Raw genomic sequence first — 20,159 nt, forward strand, 5'->3', positions numbered from 1 at the left:
TAGAGTTCCTAGGCAGTGCAAACAGTTTACACAATGACCTGCTTAATAAGAATGTTAGAAGTCCAAGTCACTCAGAGGCAGGAGAGTGATAGTTTTAAAATGACCTGGGAAAAGATTCTAGTTTTTTTAAAAAAACAAAACCAGCCATTGGCAACCCTATAAAGCACAGCTCTCCTTAGGCATGCACGGGGATGCAGAGGCAGAGGCCAAGCAGCTGGAACTGGCATTTTGTTTTAACCCACTATATTAACTACTAGTTTTCATTACTGTTTTTGTCATTAATTGTAACAATAACATTAATTGTCAGTCTCTCCCTTCTAACTCTATGTGTGCAGGGAAATGGAGTGTTTGTTGAGTTTGCTCACTGGTGTACTCTGTGCACCAAAAATGGTTCCTGACACAAAGTGCTCGGTATTTGGCTTCCTCAGAATATCTAAGACACTATTTTCTAGCTAGGTGGTATTGAATATATGTGCCGTCGAGTCGTTTCCGACACATAGCGACCCTATGCACAACAGCCCTAAACCCTGCTCTATCCTGCGCCAACCGCACTGCCTCTGACACACCCATCCCGATTACCCCAGTCACTGAATCAATCCATCTCATAGACGGTCTTCCCCTCCTGCGTTGTCCCTCAACCCTCCCAAGCATGATGTCCCTCTCCAAGGACCCGTCCCTCCTGGCAACATGTCCAAAGTATGTCAGACGAAGCCCCAGAATTCTTACCTCCAAGGAGTAGCTTGGTTTAATCCTCTCCAAGATAAATCTGTTTGTTTTCCTGGCAGTCCAGAGTACATTCAGTACCCTTCTCCAGCACCACAGCTCAAAAGCATCCACTCTCCTTCTGTCCTCCCTAGTCATTGTCCAACTCTCTGATGCATAACAAGCGATTGCAAATACCATGGCCTGTATCAGGCGCACCTTAGTCTCCAGAGAGACACTGTTGCTCCTGAGTACGTTTGAGTGGTCCCTAACGGCAGACTTTCCCATCGCGATATGCTTTTAAATTTCCTGACTGCTGGTGCCAAGAGTGTTGACTGTGGAGCCGAGCAAACTGAAGCTCTGAACACTCTCAATCTCTTCGTCATCCATCCTGATGCTGCCAGTTGGTCCAGTGGCGAGAATCTTTGTCTTCTTGACATTGAGCCTTAGTCCATACTGAAGGCTGCAGTCCTTGACCCTTCGCAGCAAGTGCATGAGGTCCTCCTCAGTTTCAGCAAGCAGGGTTGTGTCATCTGCATAACAGAGATTGTTAATAGACCTTCCACCAATCCTGATGCCACAATTCTCCTCATAGAGCCCAACCTCTCGGATAATCTGCTCTGCATACATGTTGAAAAGGTCTGGAGACAGGATGCATCCCTGGCGTACACCCTTCCCAATTTTGAACCATGCAGTGTTACCCTGCTCTGTTCTGACTACTGCCTCTTGGTCCAAGTATAGGTTTCGTATTAGCACAATTAAATGTTCTGGGATTCCCATTCTTCTCAGAGTCAGCCACAGTTTGTTATGATCCACACAGTCAAATGCCTTTGCATAATCAATGAAACACAGATAGGAAGTGTAATTGAATAATTTCCCATTTTTTTTATATTTCTAGAAATTTCAAGCAGCTTCATTAATCTATGGCCTACTTTTGTCTTTTCCTATTTCTAAAATTATATATTTCATAATATAATGTGTGTGTGTGCGTGTGTGTGTGTGTTCTTTCAATAACTCAGGAAATAGTATGTGCATGTATAAAGTTTTAATGAAAAGTTTTGTTTCTGGGTCTGGGAACAAACCCATCAACATTTACACTAATGATCTTTTTTTTTTTCAGGCCTTTCTTTTGTACTTAAGGTATTGACATATATATGAGGCATTTGTCACTGGTAAACAGTATACCTAAAAACGATATATCTAAAAACATATTAGAGAGGCAAAAATCAATTCAACTCAGCAAATAATTAATGAGTAGTTACAATGTGAAATATGCTTAAGGTTTTACACGATGGAAATACTACTATTTCTACTTTGAGATCATGTATATCCTCCCGGCTGAGAGAATTTCACTATAAAATAAAGCAAATATAAGAACTACGTTATATATAGGATGAATCATTAAACTGTGCTCTTAGAAAGAGACTTTTAACTCTCTATGTTTTCCTATCCTAAGTAAGCCCCATCCAGAAATAGGTTTATAGTAAATTAACTAGAAATTTCATTCATTGAGGTGCCTTCCTTGCCCCTCAAACTTGTCCCATAACAAAGGATTGTGCTTTCTTTTTTTGTGCATCTATGCTGTTTGAGCACTATGGAAGGCAATGTAAGTAATAACCCTGAAGCTAGACTTTAAAGCTGATCACAATTATTTAGTAACTTGACCCTCCATGCCCCCAAACCCCCCTCTGCCTTGATGGATGTAGACAGGGGTTGCTTTGAGTTCCTTGGTGAGAACTTATGCTCGGGATGACTGATTGACAAGTGGAGCTTTTTCCTTTTCTGGGGAAAAGAAATTTCCAGGGTCGTGCTCCTTGTATTTGCAAAGAGCTCTAAAAGCTCCAGAGAGTGAAAAGAGTCAAAATTGACTTCTTGCTGATGATCACAAACTTCATGACAGGGGAGAAGGACAGAAAAAAAATAAGGAGATTGAAGCTGTGATGCAGAATGTCAAGATAACTACCAAGGAGGATGATTTCAAAACAGGCCTCTAGATAAATAGGAAGTTAGATCTTCAAGTAGAAACTACAGGCATTAGAAAGAGGGTGCAGAGGCTCAGGAACTCCAACCTCAATCAAGACTGGACTGCAACAGCAGCCTGCCAAAGAGAATGGTGACAGGCTACTGTGTGGAGCACTTTTTCCCCTGAAAAAAACAAAAAACAAAAAACAACCCACAATGCCTTTCCAAGTCGCCCAGAATTTGCCATTCCTTCAATAGCACACTATATACATCCTGGTACACATTTAGTCATTCCAGGAACAAAAATCATATTTCCAATATCCATATTCATCTGCCTGTAAACTATATCTGTATTCTAATACTCATCTTGATTTATTCATAAGGGCCTGCAGAATTCATGCTTTTGCAAGGAAAGGTTTTAGCTCTTCATTTCTCTTTTGTGGTCATTTTCAAAACTGGATGACTAAAAGGTAGAAGTTTCAAGCTTCATTCACTTCAGGAAAAAAAAAGTATCAGAGACTTTAGATCTTCATTTCTAACAACAAAGTCCTGGATTTTGAAGAGGGATATTTTTATCCCCAGGAAATAATCTTCTTTAGAAAAAAAATAGCTGAAAAAAAAACCTAGTTATATTGGTATGTGTTTAAGCCTTTATATTGAGAAGGGAGATTATTAGCATAGTGGTTTGAGAAAATAAGTAGGATTCCTGTTTAATGAAACCCATTTTCATTACTGCTTGGCTTCGTGACTAGATAGCCAAAGGCAGGGAAGGTGCAGAAGCTGGTGGCAAATGGGGCAATTTCAGGGTCTGCGAGCTACGAGCTGATAAATCCGAAGCCACAAGGCGACAAAGTGAGAGTTGGTGGGGTTATGGCGAAGGACATCAGGAAATGGCAAGTTCTGATGACGAGTTCTGAGAGGGCAACATGAAAAAGAGGTAAGCTCCAATAGGTTTCAACTGCCCATCTCTCATCTGGAATGCTTCTTTGACCCGACCTGATTAAAATTCAACCACACTGCCCTTTCTATAATTTCCTCCTAACAAATATGACATGTGAGAAGGAAAACCATTAGCTTTCATGAGAGAAGATTCCTAGGAATTCATTTCACCTTGGGAAAAAAAAAATCTCTACTCTTACTACCAGAGCTCAGAAACAAACAAACAGAAAACTCTAGGTTTGTTTAGTTTTACACAAAGAAAGTGCCAACTACGTAGGAATCATGAATCGTTAATGAGAATGCAAAGAGGCATAAAGAGTAGTAGTTCCATTTATTAGTGTCCTGTTTAGGGAATAACCTTTAACCAGAAATGCAAAGCATAAGTGGTAAGGTCTAGCTTTCCCTATGCACCCCCTTCCCCAAAGAAACACAATTCAAGTATCATGGCTTTGTCTGCTCAACTCACAAGATGAAAAGTAAATATGCACTTCACATAATGGAGGAAAATTAAAAGGTTTAATTCAATAATTGATGTAAAGGACACTGGGCTATTTTAATAAATGTGGCTATATAAATGAAGAGTATCATAAACTTTCACATCCATACATCATTCACAATCCCCCAATCATCAAGTAAGATCTGTCCAGAAGTACATTTCACATAAGTCACTTTCTGAACGTAAAATTATAAGCCCTTGTGCCCTAGAAAACATAAGGAAGAAGCACACTATGTAATTAGTGGAGAATAGAGTTCTGTTAGTCACTCCTTCATACTAACACTGTCAGCCAGCCTTCAAAAGCATTCAATCAAGTCGTCCTATTGTTTACAAATCATATGCAAACCCAAATACTGCAAGGTTAACCTGTTCTTCAAATAGCTACACTTCTGGCATAATTTTAGAGCAAACTGGAAATGGTGAGATTCAAGAGCATTCCCTGTTGTTGCTAATCTTTTCACTCCAAATTATGCTGCCGCTTCTGCATTTTCTGCTACACTTGCTCTTTTTCAGGTGGAGCTGACAATTCTGAGGTCACACTGGGTTGTCAATGGCAAGCTGACAGTAGGACATGGCTGTTTGAGCTAAGTTACTAATAAGTGAACCCATGGAGTGCCATTTCATTAGCGAATGTATCATTAAAAGCATCACCTCCATGACTTACTCATTGTTCTTTGCCCAGCCTGGCCCCTGCCTTGAAGCCTTAAAAATAAAGAAACCATGCTAGCCTAGTGCAGGGCTGGGACCAGCTAATTAGTGGCCCCCTTCCTGCATAGCCTCTCCTTTCTATAGCACAGAGCAAGAGTACTTCCCTCCCACCCACAACTACAGTTATGAATGGATTTATTCCACAGAAAGAAAAAGAAGAAGAATAGGAAATAATGATTAAAAATAGGAAAAGAAGAAAGCAACTCAAAGTTCTTAGAAGACAGAAGCACAGGTCCAGGGACTCAGGATTAATGCCAATGTCATTTACCTTTCTTAGGTGATTTTACAAGTTGATATTGGAGTCCAGTGTCCCTGGAAATAAGCCTGATCTCCACCTCTTACTAGCTCTGCTTACTAGCTCCAAGTAAGTTAGATAATGTCTCTAAGTCTCACTTCTCATCCTCAGAAAAGGAGGCTCATCAGAATATCTACTCTAAGTGAGACACATGCACAGCACTTGGGGCTGATGCCCAGCTGTTACTATAACTTAACGTCATCATTTCTAAAACACTCACAGATTTCTTCCCCAGGAAGTTTACTGGACTACTTAACGTCATCATTTCTAAAACACTCACAGATTTCTTCCCCAGGAAGTTTACTAGACTGTTCTACATTCCCTGCCCCTTAATGAACTCATTATGAGTTTGAGCTCGGTTTCCCAACTTGGTGCTCACCACACACTTCTTTGCCACAGCACTTACTGTTGTTATCTCCTATTTGGGACTGTGAACACTTGAGGACAAAAGCCACCGGGAAAAGGCACATATATTTAGATGGCTGGTGGAGACTATCTGTGGCCACAGAATCGTGCAGAAGAGAATTCACTAGAAGCTCTGATGATACAATGGTTAGGTGTTGGGATACTAACTGAAAAGTTGATTATTTGAACTCACTTGCCTGTTATGGGACAGTTCTGTTCTACAGGATCACTATGAGAAGCAACATGTGAGCCCACAAACTTCACATAGCCATTTCTTCAGGTTAGAGGATTGACAATGATTCCCAGACACTAGATTCTTCACCATATATCCAAGATATGAATAGTAACTGACCTCTCTCTCTAGGAGGAGCCACGGTGGCACTGCAAGCTAAGCAACAGTCTACTAACCAAAATGTCAGTGATTCAAATCCACCAGTTACCTTGCACCAGTTGTAGAAATCTTTTTCCACAAAGATTTACAGCCTTGGAAACCCCAAGGGAGAAGTTCTACTATTTCCAATTGTCTCTATGAGTCCAAAGCAGTGGATTTGCATTCTTCTCTGTCTTCTCTCCCTTGGTCCTTGAAGACATAGGTACTACACCCCAATATTTATGTGGGGTGTGTTAGGAAACTTTTCACATGAGTACAATCAAGTGTTTTGAGATTCCCATTTTCCTCAAGATTAACCACAACTTCTTGTGATCCACACAGTCAAATGCCTTTGCATTTAGTGAAACACAGATAGACATCCTACTGGTACTCGTTGCTTTCTGCCAAGATCCATCTGACATTGACAATAATGTCTCTAGTGCCACGACCTCTTCTAAACCCACCTTGCATGTATAGTAGTTTCCTGTCAGTATACTTTTGCAGTCATTTCTGGACCATCTTCAGCAGGATTTTGCTAATGTGTCAGTCTAGAGACTAAGATGCACCTGATCCAGGCCATGGTCTTCACTATTACTTGCTATGCATCAGAAACCTGGACAACGACTAAGGATGACAGAAGAAGAATCAATGCCTTTGAATTGTGATGCTGGAGAACAGTCTTGGATGTATCATCGTCTTCCAAGAAAACAAATAGGTCTGTCTTGGAGAGGGTGAAAACAAGTCTCTCCTTAGAGGCTAAGATTCTGAAACTCAGTCTTACATACTTTTGACATGTGGCCAGGAGAAATCAGTCCTTGGAGAAGGACATTATGCTCAGAAGGGTGGAGGGACGACAGCACAGGAGAGAAAGACTCCGGATGAGATGGATTGATACAGTAATGGGGGCAATGGGGGTTGGTGTGTTGAAATTAAGGAGACTGGCTCAGGACAGGGCAGGGTTCAGAGCTGCTGTATAGAGGGTTGCTATGGGTCACAGGTGACTCGATGGCACATCATAACAACAACAAGGAAACTTTTCCTGTATCTTAAAAAGGAATTCTTTAAGACAGAAAGAACTATATGAAACAATATGCATACTTGTTACAAATGGTAGCACTTATTCTCCTTAATTGAAATGTATGAGGACTGTGGAACAAGGGTAAAAGTAGGATTTGTCTATCTATCATTGTGACAAATGGACAGTTTATCGCTGGGCATTTGCTCAGCACTGCAGGAAAAGGGTGTAAGTTCAGAAAAATCTATTTCCCACAGAGCAATTATCAATTTTAATATTAAATTTTAAAATGATTTTTAATTTATCAACTGGTCCCTGAAATCAGAGTTGGAACTGTCAGATCACTGCTTGGAGATTAGGCTGATGATGGTTCATATCCAAAGTCCATACATAATGAACATTTTGTAAATCTGTAATGCTATTCTTTCTTTCCCCCCTCATTGTAAATTAATTGATCTTTTTTGCCATTAGGGAGATAATCTGCTCTACTTTTCCCTCTCTCTCCTTTGCTACTTTTTGGTTCAAATGCAAAGCAAAACATTATAAAAATAAAACCCAATTCTAATTAAAGCTATCCTTAACCCTGGAAAAAAACACATCCTCCTGCTTGAGTGAGGCTTTGAAAGTTTCCAGCTTTGATGCAGTGTTGAAAAAGCAATAAAACAGAGGTGAGCGCCTTTAAAGTGAGAGGTCAGAAAAGTATTGGTCTCCCTTCACCCTTCACTCTCGGCAGCGGAGCGGAGCCTCCCTCTAGTCTCTGGTTCAGAGCCACAGGAAAACTTGCACTGAGTAAAAACCCAGGTGTAAGTCAGCTCACACTCACCAGCCCTTGCACATAGGAAGCCAAAGCTCCCACCACACCTGAACTCCTTCCTCAGCCCTGACTGGACACAGGACATTCCAAAATGTTTGAGAAAGACATACATGGAGATACATTTAGTGTACTTTAGGTAAGAAACAAAACTTAGCTTTGCCAATGTTTCAAAATAAAGGTTCTATCAAGGTCTATGCAGCTCAAGTGTTGTAGTCTGTAAGGTAGGATACTGCTAACCAAAAAGATTGAGCATCTCCAGTGGTTCAAATTCACCAGAGGCCCAGAGGCCCAGGAGATGAAATGGGTAGTCCCTTCTCATTAATAACACAGCCTCAGAAATTGGGTGGAGAGTCATTGACTACACATATTAACTACAGGGCCGTGATTATCCAGGTCCAAGAAGCCTCTGTGGTGTATGGTTAAGGTCTCAGGTGCTAACCAAAAGGTCAGTGGTTGTAACTTATCGCTGCTCCCGGAAAACAATATGACACTTGCTTCTGTGAAGATCATTGCCTTAGAAACCTTATGAGATAATTCTACTCTGTCCTACTGAGTTACTACGAAGTCTTTTCTATTCTTGTAAAAGATGACAATTAACTCTTTAAATCTAGGCTGGTGCTTTTTGTCTCTCTTCTCCAAATCCAAGATAGCTCTTTCCTACAGAAATTTAAGAAAGCATTTTGAACTGACTGATAAATCAATATATTATATTGACTCCTAGTCTTCCACATAATTCCTGACCATGCCATAATTTCCTTCTGGCTCTTATTATCCTAAAAACCAACCTTATGAACTGATTATAGTGAGTTATATATAATTATCAAGGTGCTCTAGTGGCCTCATTCAAAGGAATTTTGTGCTCCTTGGCACCTCTCTAGTGGGATGAATCCACCAACAGGTTCCATGTGAAAAAGATGAGCACCTCATGCAATTTACAGCTTCAAAAAACTCACTGGAGGGTCAGTTATGTGTCAGTTCTGACTCCACAACAATGAGTAAGTGAATCTAAATACAAGTTGACTTCTTATCACTCGATCTTCTTTGATGAAAGAACTAGTGGTACAAACAACTAATTATACAGCCAGCTATAAAATAATCAGTGGATGTAATTTTCTCTTTCATGTTATGGAATCTACTAGATCTAAATATCTTAACATAATAACAAGTAATTGTGCTTATGCAAAACCTGTACAAGTACCAAGCAGCTGTGGTTTGAACAGAACAGGGGAATACTGCATAGCTTAAAATCAAGAATGGTGTGAGGGCCATAAAATTTCTTCGTAACTATTTTAAGATACATGCTAAGCAAATGATTCAATAAGCTAGACTTTATGAAGAAGAGTGTAGTACCTGTATTGAGGAAGTCTAATAAACAAGCTGCATGAAGATGTGAAACACTTACTGAAGAAAATAAAAACTATACCTTCAAAATGGGTTACATCTCAACATCAAGAAATTGGATATCCACCCCCCTTGAACCAATAAGCAGCATTATGACAGATGGAGGAAAGAGTAAAGTTGTCAAAGATTTCATTTTACTTGGATCCATACTTAATAGCTGTGGTAGTTGATGTCATTATGTGCTTTTGAACCACTTGCAACTCATAGCGACCCTACGAATAAAAGCCCTAAACCTTGCTCTCTTGTGACAAAGTTATTGTCTCTAACACACCTACTCCCATTACCCCAGTCGCTGAATCGATCCATCTCAATGAGGTCTTCCTCTCTTGCGCTGTCCCTATACCCTCCCAAACATGATGCCCCTCTCCAAGGACCAGTGCCTCCTTGCAACATGCCCAAAGTATGTCAGATGAAGCTTCATAATCTTCGCCTTCAAGGAGTAACCCAGTTTCACCATCTCCAAGATGAACCTGTTTGTTCTCCTAGCAGTCATGATATATTCAACACTCTTCTCCAGCACCACGGCTCAAAGGCATAAATTCTCTTCTTATCATCCCTAGTCATTGTCCAGCTATTTGACGCATAGCACACAATTGCAAAGACTATGGCCTGGATCAGGTGCACCTTAGTCTCCAGCCTGATATCATTGCTCTTCAGCACTCTGGAGAGGTCCCTGACAGCTTACTTTCCCAGTGCAATTCATCTCTTGATTTCCTGGCTGCTGGTACCAATAGTATGGACTGTGGAGCCAAGGAAAAGGAAACTGTTAACAATCTAGATCTCTTTACCATCCATAATGATGCTGCCAATTGGCCCAATGGTGAGAATCTCTGTTTTCTTGATGTAGTTCAGTCCATATTGAAGGCTGTAATCCTTGACCTTCAGTGGTTCAGGTCCTTCTCAATTTCTGCAAGCAGGATTGTATCATCTGCATAACACATATTGTTGATTAATCTTCCTCCAATCCTGATGCCACATTCCTCCACGTACAGCCCAGCATCCTGGATAATTTGTTCTGCATACAGATTAAAAAGGTATGGAGACAGAATACATCCCTGGCAGACACCCTTACAGATTTTGAACCATGAAGTGTCTCCTTCCCCTCTTCTGACCACTGCCTCTTGGTTCAGGTATAGGTTTCAGATAAGAAAATCAAATGTTCTGGGATTCCCATTCTTTTCTGAGTCACCCACAATTTGTTATGATCCAAACAGTCAATTGCGTTTGCATAGTCAATGAAACACAGATAGACATTTCTCTGATACTCTCTGCTTTCAGCAAGATACATCTAACAATAGCTATAATATCCCTAATATCAAGGCCGCTTCTAAACCCAACCTGCACATCTGGTAGTTCTCTGTTGATGTGTTGCTCCAGTCATTTTTGGTAATTTTCAGCAGAATCTTGCTTGCATGTCATATTAATGATATTGTTCTATAATTTCCACTCTCTTTTAGATGACCTTTCTTTGGAATGGGAACAAATAGAGATCTCTTCGAGTGAGCTGGCTGTCCTCCAGATTTCTTGGCACAACTTGGTGAGCACATCTAGGGTAGCATCTGTTTGTTGAAATATGTCAATTGATATCCCATAAGCCTCCAGAGCCTTGTTTTTCCACAAATTTTTTTTCAGAGGAGCTTCCTTCATCACCACAGGCTTTTGTTTGTATGTTGTTTCATGAAATTCTTCTGTGTCAGCCAATTCCTTCTGGTATAGTGACTCTGTATACTCCTTCCATCTTCTTTTAATGCTTCTTGGATCATTTAACATTCTTCCCAAAGCATCCTTAAATATTGCCACTCCTGGCTTGAATTTGTTTTTCAATTCCTTCAGCTTAAGAAATGGTAAGCGAGTTTGGCCATTTTAATTTTCTGACTCCAGCACTTTGCACATTTCATTATAATACCTTGCATTGTCTTCCCAAACTGCCCTTGGAAATTTTCTGTCCAGCTCTTTAATTTCTTCCTTTAGCTTTGGCTTCTTTCTTGGCTCTCTAATGCAATATTCAGAGTCTCATCTGACATCCATGGTAGTAGGCAGTCAGGAAATCAAAAGACATACCGAATCGAGGAAATCTGCTGTCAAGGACCTATCCAAAGTTCTAAAGAGCAAGGATATTAAAAACTAAAGTGCACCTATCAAAGCCATAGCATTTTTTATTGCTTCCTATGTTCCTGAAAGCTGTGCAATGAGTAAGAGAGATCAAAGAAGAATAAATGTCTTTGAGCTGTAGTGCTGATAAAGAGTATTGAATATCCCTCAGACTACCAAAAGAACAAACAAATCTGTCTTGAAGGAAGTCCAACCAGAGTGCTCTTTGGAGGAAAGGATGTTGAAACTTCATCTCACAAACTTTGGAAGTATTTTCACGAGGAACCAATCCTTGGAGATAGATGTCATGCTGGAAACAAACAAAGGAGCAGTTAAAGAGAAGAAGATCTTTGATGAGATGGATTGGAACAGTGACTACCACTGTGGTAAGATCACTAGAAGTTGTAGTTGTTTCAAGGACATTTAACAACAGTAATATGCTGTAGTCAGTATATTTTCCCAGATGTCTCACACTGTGCTCAGAGCATGAAAGCTTCAAAAGTTTACAGGAGTAAATAGATAAATATTTATGTATTATGAAGGAACTTATAATGGCTGTTAGTGAGCATATAAATGATATAAGACTGGGTTATCATTGGTGGTGGTGGTGGTGATGATGATTGCCTTCCAGGAGAGCACAACTCATAGCCACCCTATGAATAAAAGGCCTAAAGTCCCTCTACAGCTATTGACATTTATCAAAGTTCATAAAGTTTCCAGAGGCATGTTGTTTAGGAAGTGGATGCCACTCCTGTTTCCAATCTAAGAGATAATCATGGGTAATAGCATAAAAATCATCCGAATCAGAAGGAAGGAAGAAAGTAAAAAACCAAGTTATCTCACAAAAGGTATGATTTCCCCCACCTCCACTACAGAAAAAAAAAAATCAAGGCTACTTTTTTCCCCCAGGGAAAGAAAAGATCAATGGCAGCAGCCCAGCAGTCACCAGAGGCCCCAGTGTGTGCAGACCTGATGGAGGAGAGAAAATTGAGGTGAGGAAATAGGTTTCACTTTTGAGTTTTAAAGTGGTTATTATAAGCAATGGGGAAGAAATCATTATTTTTAAATGATAAGCACTGCCTGGACAATGTGACCATCTTCTATTTAAATGTAACTTTGTGAAACGTGATTATGTGGTGGGTGCATGGCTCTTCCACTCTAGATGCCTTGAGTCTGTTGCTGAGAAAAAGAGTTTTAAGAGTCAGATCACATCAGGCAGCCAGTTGCTGGCTGCTCTTGTCATTTTCAGAAAGAGTATTGATGAAAAAGACAGTCTAGCTCTCACAACAATAACAACAGCAGTAATTATAAAAAAAATATTCTGGTACCCTTTGTGCAAAATTGCCTCTTCCACATCAAGACAAAAATTCAGTGGTATGCTTTAGTCTGTAATGGCTCTTTTGTTTTGGCAATTTACACCCACTCCAAACCACCAAAAGAGAAATAGCCAAAAGATAGCATCACAAGCATGAGAACATCAAAACCTTAGTGGTTCTGGAATTTAGAACCTGGTCTTCTCTTTCTGAGCATAAAATTTAGACTTAGTGGTAAGGAATTGCGCTGCCAACGCAGAAGTACAAGGTTTGAATCCACCAGTGGCTCGGAGGGAAAAAAGATGTGCAACCAACTCCCTTGAGATTAGTAGCCTCTGAAAAGCCTCAGGAAGGTCCGCTATCCAGATTCTGCTTTCAGTCATGCTTTCTCCCCTGTCCCTTCTCATTCCCACATCTCCCTAGGCCACGATTTCATTTAGTACCTACTTCACAGAACTCTTATAAAGGGAGAAAAAAAGAAAAAACCACCGCCCTCAAAAATCTCTCTCCAGGCCTCTTTACAGGCCTGTCGCCCATCCCTTTATATCAATTAGAACAAGCTGCTACAGGAATGGGCAGCGGTACCCAGTAAACTCGAAGCTGTCAGGGGGGAGTCCCAGCAAAAGAAGCGAGAACAGAGTGGGCAGACGAAGGGAAGACAGGGGGCATTTTCCCATGAAATCTACTGGGGCTTTTGCCAGAATTTAGTCTGCAATGAAGTGTTGACTACAGCATTTGTAAAGCGTGTTGGCCCTCAAGTACCAAACAATTGGTACTATTTAACACCGAAGTCGGATTGGCTCTATAAAGCTATCTGGGTGTGGCAATGATATATCACCAGGTATATTAGAGCCAGGATCCAAACATGACCTGCTGTTGACGAATAGAAGTGACTCTGGAAACGGGTGCTAACTCAATTGGTCCCTTAACACACCCTTAAATCCCTTAACGATTTATAGACAAACCAGGGTTAATGCAACTACATTCATGGCATGGCTCATACAAATATGGATTGTGTACTATTTGAAATAATTCACTAATATAGAAGTATATATGTATGTATGTGTGTGTATAAACACATATATAAATGTATGGGACAGATATACTTGTGTATGTATTTTAAATCCCTTTTCACACTTATTCTCAACGAGTTAGTTTAGCAAAGAGACCAAGTTTGTTTCTTTTACCTTAAACTGCTTCATGCCACCTCTTAAAAGTACAAATCAGTCAAATATCTAAACTAACAACATTTCATCAGTCTTACTTTGCCCTTAATAATTCATCCCTCTCCTGTTTACTCTAATACCTGTGTAGCATAAATATGCATGATGTGCGGCTGGGTTTGCACTTTCATGGATAGACTAACAGCGGGAGACATTTGACCTTGGTCTGAAGAGGAAAAAGTTGCTGCAGAAACTAATGACAGAAATGACAGTCTCCTGCTTTCAATTAGAGGGGAAATGGGAGAAAAACATTCCCAAGAGAATTCTTTAACAGCAATTTAGATTTCAACTAAAGAGGTGCTTTTTGTAAATTACATTTTAAATAAGTTACTTTCTCTGCATCAGGTTTCACAAGGATGATACCTATCCTCTTGCCAAAAACCTTGTGGAGATATTGTAAAAATAATAGAATCTCTACGAAGCCTCTGAGCTACCTGGCGTAAGTATGCTAATAAATACAAAGGCTTTTTATTAACTCTAGTAAATATACTACAGAGGGGAGGGGAACATAATAAAGTGAGATTTGAGTGGAATCTACTAATTCCTAATTCAATTGTTTTTAGACGTTTTGTGTTTGGGTTTTTTTCCCTGACTTTCTTAAATTTTGAAGGAATATAATAGGCATTTAACATCTTATATTCCTCACTGTTTAGTGTCTTTTTCCACTATGTTGGCAAATAAAACTAGGTATTAGCAAGGACTAATTTAAGGTCCATAGATTGTTGGCAGCATGGATTTTCCATTACATTAAAAAAAAACAAAAAAACAGGAAAACCATCAAGACTGAGATTTTGTTGTTTGCTAATGTGCATCATGTGCTTTCAGTCGCAAAGTGATTTTTCCAGGTGATTCAGCCAGTCGCCTTGATGTGTTTGAAAACTCTGTTCTGTTTTCTGAGTCCATTTTCCCTAATGTATACAAACTGAAATGCTAAGACTGAATTGAACTCAATCATCCTTCTTCACCATTTTTCAGTGAAGCTTTCTGATCTGTCATCAGGTGGAAGGAAGAACAATGCCTTCAAGATCTCATTTGTAGATACAATATTATGAGAAATCTGACACAGATTTATGTACCAGCTTGTAATGGAACAATTAGGATCTTTATCTATGCATAAGGACGTGGGCCAAGAGACATTTTTCATTTTCTGAACAAATGCCAAACAAACTTAGAATCTACTGAAGTTAAAGAAGCAAGACATGGGTTTACATTTGTGAGTTTTACTTAATGATACTTTTTTGACCTAAGAGTGACAGACCTCGAAACCAGAAATCAGTGCTAATATGTATTATAAAACCTTGCAAAATGTATTACTTATGTTAGTTGGGTCACAATTAATATAACAAATGTGAATGAAATGTAAAGTTCTTAATTTTATTTAAGTAGCAGAATCTTTCTCACATCCTCCCACTCTTCTAGATTTCTGATGGAGGAGAGTGGGGAGTAAATGTTAAACTGAGTTTACCTATTAATTGTTTGACACACTGACTAAAAGAGTGAGCTCAAGCATGGTAGAAATAGGGATGCTGACACAGGGTATGGCCAAATTCCGATGAATCATAGTCAGCTCAACACCACCTAACATCCACAGTGGTATTTTAGGAGCTGAGGCGGTATAGCTTATGAGGAGTTGTACTGCTAGCCCAAGGGCTGCACCTCTCTGGCAATTAAAAACCACCAACAGTTCCCCAGGACAAATATAGCCATCTCCTTTTATGTGAGTTCCAGTTTTAGAAATCCAATGAAGGATCAGCTCTGAGTTATGTCTGACCCAATATCAATAAGTGAGAATAGTGTATCCGGTTTTTCTGAGGAAAAATGTCCCAGTCAATTCTTCACTTATGTCTTGCATGAAACTTCTCCTTCCTCTTCCTCTCACCAAATGAAGCTTGAACATAAAGGTAACTTCACTCTCTAGTGCAGCTGTCATAAGTGAGTGGCTCTAGAGAACTAAAATCTACTTTCTGGAGTTCTGGAGTCTAAAAGTCCAAACCAGAGTTCTAATTGATTCCTTTCTTATTGCTAGCTACAGACATTCCTTACCTGGTATATTTTCTTCACAAGGCATCAGTCCTTCCATGTATGTATCTCTCTGTTTCATCAAGTCTTGTTATATACCTCAGAAGGGATTATTTTTAGATTCTCTTTATGCTGCTATGGCTTCATTAATATGTCAGAGGGAAAACTCTATTTATAAACAGGATCATATCTCAAATACAGGTGCTGGGATTACAACACATATATTGAGAAGATAGATCTCATAACTAGTAGAATTTTTTTTTTTTTGGAAGTGAAGAAACTCTTGTGTGTCGATGTAGACAGCCATATGTCCATGACAGGCTGATTGGCTTATCTGTGAGAGTACCTAGTGACTGAAAAGCCTATTGGTGCATACTTGGTGCATCACAGAGTAGCTGTGATTAATAATGTTCTTGAGGAACGAGGCCACCTCCCTTTGATGATTGACTCTCAAACTGTCCCTCAAAAACTGAACATGGAATTACATTGAAATCCATTACTTTCAACGGCTCCCCAGTGCTTCTTTCTAGTCAGAAACTCAGAATAATATTAACAACTTGTTTCCTTGCAGTCCTCAGGTCAGGTGTGAAGACTGATTTGCTATTTGAGACCCAATCTAAATGTGTTTGAAGAGAACATTGTTCTAATGGTACAGCACTTCTCCATCAGTTTGCTGTACTAAGATACTTTGTGGGTTGCCATGATACTGAAAGCTATTCCACTGGTGTGTCAAATGACACAAGAGTTATCCATGGGGAAAAGATTTTAGTAGGATTGCCCATCCACTGCTTAAATAGCAACAGGTCTCTGAAAATTCTATGAACAGTTGAGAAACACAGATAGTTACAGTGGTAGTGGTAGAGTCTAGATTGGAAGTCAAAATGAGGAAAAATAATGCTAAACATCATTCAGTAATTTGAACATGAAATGTATGTAGCTTGAATGTTGGAAAACTAGAAATTGTGAAAAATGAAATGTATAAACATTGTTGTACTAGGAATTAGTGAGATGAAATGAACTAGCTTTGTCCACTTTGAATCAGATAATCACATGATATACTATTTTGGGAATGACAAACACAGGAAGAATGGTGTTGCATTCACAGCCAAAATGTCAATTTCAAATTCTATCCTGAAATACATTGTAGTGAATGATAGTCTCTCATCCATACTCATACAAGGAAGATCTGTTAGTAAGACTATTGTTCAAATGTACACTTCTACACCTAGAACCAAAAAGGAAGAAAGTGAATTTTTTCTTACCAAATCTTAGGAGTCTGAAATTGACTGAACATGCAATCAAGATGTGTTCATGAAAATTGATAACTGTAATGCAAAGGTAGGAAACAGTGAGGAAGGAAGAGTAATTGGAAAATATGGGTGATGAGGAATGAGGTTTGGTGGAGAAATGAGGCTGGAAAGAGGATGATTGAATTTTATGTTTTCAATGATTTCATTGCAAATATATTTATAAAAGACACAAATAGCAACTTTATACATGGTCTTCAACTGATGAACTGCATAGGAATCAGATTGACTACCTCTATGGACAGAATCATTGGAGAAGCTCAATATTGGCCGTCATAACTAGGCTAGGGTAGACTGTGGGTCAGTCAAGTTAAAAGTGAGGATGAACAAAAAGAAAATAAATCCATGAGAACCAAAATGTAATCTTGAATCTATTCCATTTTAATTTCAAATTCATCTTAAAAATAGGTTTGAAGCATTGAACACCAATGATCAAAGACCAGATGAGTTATAAGATGAAATCAAGAATATCGTCCATGAAGAAAGTGAAAGGTTAATACAAAGAGAGAGGAGAAAGAAAAAAAAATCAAAATTAATGACAGATGAGATTCTAAAAATTGCACTAGAGTGTCTAGAAGCCAAAAGGGAAAAATACTGAAGTAAAAGAGCTGAACAGAAGATTTCAAAGGCGAACTTGAGAAGACAAAGTATTATACTGGTATGTGCAGAGAGCTAGAATTGGAGAATGAAAGGGAAAACCTTGCTCTATTTCTCAGGCTAAGAGAACTGGAAAGAAAATTTAAGTCTTGAGTCACAATATTAACATTTGCTATGGGCAACATATTGAAGGAAACATCAAAAGAAGATGGAGGGAATTCTCAGAATCACTGTATCAAAAAGAACCAAATGACACTGAAAAAATTCAGGAAGTGCCATATGTGCAGGAGTCAATGGTAATGAAAGAGGAAGTGGAAGCTGCATTGAAAACATTGGCAAAAAATAAAGCTCCAGAAATTGATGGGATACCAATTGCCTTGTTTTAGTTAATAGATGCAACCTTGGATTTGCTTACTAGTTTATGCCAGGAAATTTGGAAGACAGCTGTTTGGCCAAAGAGTGGAAGAGGTCCATATTTGTTCCTATTCTTAAGTACAATAATCCGATAGAATGTGGAAATTATTGAACAATATCATTAATATCACATGCAAGGAAAATACTGCTCAAGATCATTTAAAAATGGCTAGAACAGTACATAGATAGAGAACTTCCAGAAATCCAAGCAGAATTTAGAAGAGGATGTGCCACCAGGGATATGATTGCAGATGTCAGATGGATCCTGGCTATAAATAAAGAATAATAGAAGAATGTAAGTTTATGTTTTATTGACTATGCAAAGGCATTTGACTATGTGGATCATAACAAGTTATGGCTAACAGTGAGAAGAATAAGAATCCCAAAGCACTTAATTGTGCTGATGCAAAAACCTATATCTAGACCAGGGGTCTGTGTGCAAACAGAGCAAAGGAACACTAAATTATTTAAAAATTAAGAAGTGAGTGTGTCAGGGTTGTACTCTTTATCCATACCTATTCAATGCTGAGCAAATTATTCAAGAAGCTAGACTCTATGAAGAGAGAAATTTGGCATCAGGATGGAAGGGAGATTCATCAATAACCTGAGTTATGCAGGTGACAGAACCTTGCTTGCTGAAATTGAGGAGGTCTTGAACCACTTGTTGCAGAAGATCAAAGAATAGAGGTTTCAATATGGATTGCATCTCAATGTCAAGAAGACAAAGATTCTTATCACTGGACTGATAAGCAACACCATGATAAATGGAGTAAAGATTGAAACAACTACCTCTTACTTGAATCCACAATTAACACCCTTAGTACTATTGCTGTTATGTGCCATCAAGTTTCTTGCGACTTATAGCAACCCTATGTACAAAAGCTTTAAAAGCCGTTCTATCATGTGCCAACCTAGCCATCTCAAACGCACTCATTCCCACCATTCCAGTCACAGAATCGATCCATCTCATCGGAGGTCTTCCTCTCCTTTGCCACCCCTCCACTCTGTCAAACATGACGTCCTTCTCCAAGGACCAGTCCCTCCTTGCAACATGCCCAAAGTATGTCAGACGAAGCTTCAGAATCCTTGGCTCCAAGAATTCCAGCTTCACCTTCTCCAGGACAAACCTGTTTGTTCTCCCAACAGCCCATGGTATATTCAACACTCTTCTCCAGCACCACAACTCAAAGGCATCAATTATCTTTCTATCATCCCTATTTACTTTCCAACTCTCTGATGCATAACAGGTAATCGTGAAGACTATAGTCCGGATCAAGGGCACCTTAGTCTCCATCCTGATGTCGTTGCTCTTCAGTACTCTTGAGAGGTCCCTCACAGCTGACTTTCCCAATGCAATTCGTCTCCTGAGTTCCTGGCTGCTGTTACCAAGAGCGTTGACTGTGGAACCAAGTAAACGAAAACTGTTAACTATCTCAATCTCTTCACCATCCATACTGATACTGCCAATTGGTCTAGTGGTGAGAATCTTTGTTTTCTTGATGTTGAGCTTCAATCCATATAGGAGGCTGCAGTCCTTGACCTTCTGCAGCAAGCGCTTCAGGTTTAGCAAGCAGGGTTGTGTCATCTGCATAGCGCAGGATGTTGATGACTCTTCCACCAATGCTGATGCCATATTTCTCCTCGTACAGCCCTGTGTCTCAGATGATCTGTTCTGCGTACAGATTGAAAAGGTATGGAGACAAATTACATTCCTGATGGACCACCTTCTTGATTTTGAACCTTGTGATATTTCCTTGCTGTGTTCTGACAACTGCCTCTTGGTCCAAGTATAGGTTTCACATTAGCACAATCAAATGTTCTGGGATTCCCATTCTTCTCAGATTCAGCCATAGCTTGTTGTGATCCACACAGTCAAAAGCCTTTGCATAGTCAATGAAGCACAGATAGACATTCTTCTGGTATTCTCTGCTTTCTACAAGATCTAACATTACCTATAATATCCCTAGTACCAGGACCTCTTCTAAATCCAGCCTGCACATCTGGCAGTTCTCTGTTGACATGTTCTTCCAGTCGTTTTTGGATAATTTTCAGCAGAATCTTGCTTGCATGTGATATTAATGATATTGT

This window comes from Elephantulus edwardii, unplaced genomic scaffold (assembly GCF_000299155.1).
Source record: "Elephantulus edwardii isolate Elephantulus edwardi_28Jun2011 unplaced genomic scaffold, EleEdw1.0 scaffold00227, whole genome shotgun sequence".
In the NCBI taxonomy this organism is placed as follows: Eukaryota; Metazoa; Chordata; class Mammalia; order Macroscelidea; family Macroscelididae; genus Elephantulus; species Elephantulus edwardii.